At 44.7% G+C, this 1,792-nt stretch overlaps 1 non-coding gene across 1 annotated transcript; it reads left to right on the top strand.

The window, feature by feature from the left end:
* Positions 1–449: 449 nt before the first annotated feature.
* On the top strand, positions 450–555 carry LOC112632238. Its single transcript, XR_003121306.1, has one exon. It is a non-coding gene; the product is annotated as a U6 spliceosomal RNA (small nuclear RNA).
* The last annotated feature ends 1,237 nt before the right edge of the window (positions 556–1,792 follow it).

Raw genomic sequence — 1,792 nt, 5'->3', positions numbered from 1 at the left:
CCCAACCTTGACATCTGATCTTCAGTTACACATTGACATTATTTAGTTATTTTCAATTAAAAGTGACAAACTGTATTCCAAAAAGTGATTATGTGCCTCCAGGTCTACCACGTACTTTTTTTTTTTTTTTTTTTTTTTGGAGACAGAGTTTCACTCTTGTTGCCCAGGCTGGAGTGCAATGGCGCAGTCTTGGCTCACTGCAACCTCCGCCTCCCGAGTTAAAGCTATTCTCCTGCCCCAGCCTCCCAAGAAACTGGGATTACAGGCATGCACCACCACGCCCGCTAATTTTGTACTTTTAGTAGAGATGGGGTTTCTCCATGTTGGTCAGGCTGGTCTCGAACTCCTGACCTTAGGTGATCCGCCCACCTCGGCCTCCCAAAGTGCTGGGATTACAGGTGTGAGCCATGCGCCTGGCCCTACAGTCATTTTTTTAAATGTTAAATTTCATGCTTACTTCGGAACACATTTTTTAAAATTGCAATGATACAGAGATTAGCATGGCTCCTGAGCGAGGATGACACGCAATATAAAATTAAAATTGAAAAAATTTTTAAGTTAATTCCATTTCTTAGCTAAGCTTTCATTCTCCCTCTCTCATTCAGCTCTTGGCCCTAAGGTCTCTGTGAACCTGGAGAGGAGGCAAATCTCAAATCCATTTGGCTTCCTGACAGTAGATCTGACAAAGGATTTAGTATCAAATGTAATTGAACTAATGGGCAAAATTATGATTTTTGATTAAATTAGGATATTAGGATCTGGAGCTGCATTGTCTGATATAATAGTATGAGTGAAAAGAGTCAAACTCTGTAAAATATTTGGAGAGATTTGTTCTGAACCAAATATGAGTGACCATGGCCCATCACACAGTCTCGGGAGATCCAGAGACCGTGCACCCAAGTTGGTCGGGCTACAGCCTGGTTTCACACGTTTTAGGGAGACATCACAAGACATCAATCAATACATGTAAGATGTACATTGGTTTAATCTGGAAAGGCGAGACAACTGGAATCCAGGTTTTTGAAACCTGGGTTACACTTACGTGGATAGTGTCAGAGGCGTTTGAACAAGAGCAATTTCATCGTGAATAGGGACTGGGTAAAATAAGGCTGAGACCTACTGGGCTGCATTCCCAGGAAGTTAGGATACTCTAAGTCACGGCATGAGATAGGAGATCAGCACAAGACACACGTCCCAAAGACTTTGCTGATAAAACAGACTGTGGTTAAGAAGTCACCCAACCTCCACCGAAACCAAGATGGCAATGAAGGTAACTTCGGGTCGTTCTCACTGCTCATTATATGCTAATTATAATGCATTAGCATGCTAAAACGCACTCCCGTCAGCGCCATGACAGTTTACAAATGCCTGGCAACGTAAGGAAGTTACACTATATGGTCTAAAAAGGGGAGGACTCCTCAGTTCCTGGAAATGACCACCGCTTTCCCAGAAAACTCATGAATAAGCCACCTCTTGTTTGGCATATAATCAAGAAGTAATGGCCAGGTGTGGTGGCTCACGCCTGTAATCCCAGCACTTTGAGAGGCTGAGGCAGGAGGATCACTTGAGATCAGGAGTTCAAGACCAGCTTGGCCAACATGACAAAATGCGTAAAAATATGAAAATTAGTTGGGTGTCATTGTGGGCGCCTGTAATCCCAGCTACTCGGGAGGCTGAGGCAGGAGAATCACTTGAACCCAGGAGGCGAAGGCTGCAGTGAGCTGAGATCATGCCACTGCACTCCAGCCTGGGCAACAGAGCAAGACTCTGTCGCAACCCTCCCGCCCCCCGC

This window comes from Theropithecus gelada, chromosome 9 (genome assembly GCF_003255815.1).
Source record: "Theropithecus gelada isolate Dixy chromosome 9, Tgel_1.0, whole genome shotgun sequence".
Classification (NCBI taxonomy): domain Eukaryota; kingdom Metazoa; phylum Chordata; class Mammalia; order Primates; family Cercopithecidae; genus Theropithecus; species Theropithecus gelada.
The sequence above is the reverse complement of the archived record's forward strand: the minus strand, read 5'-3'. Positions and strand labels throughout refer to the sequence as shown.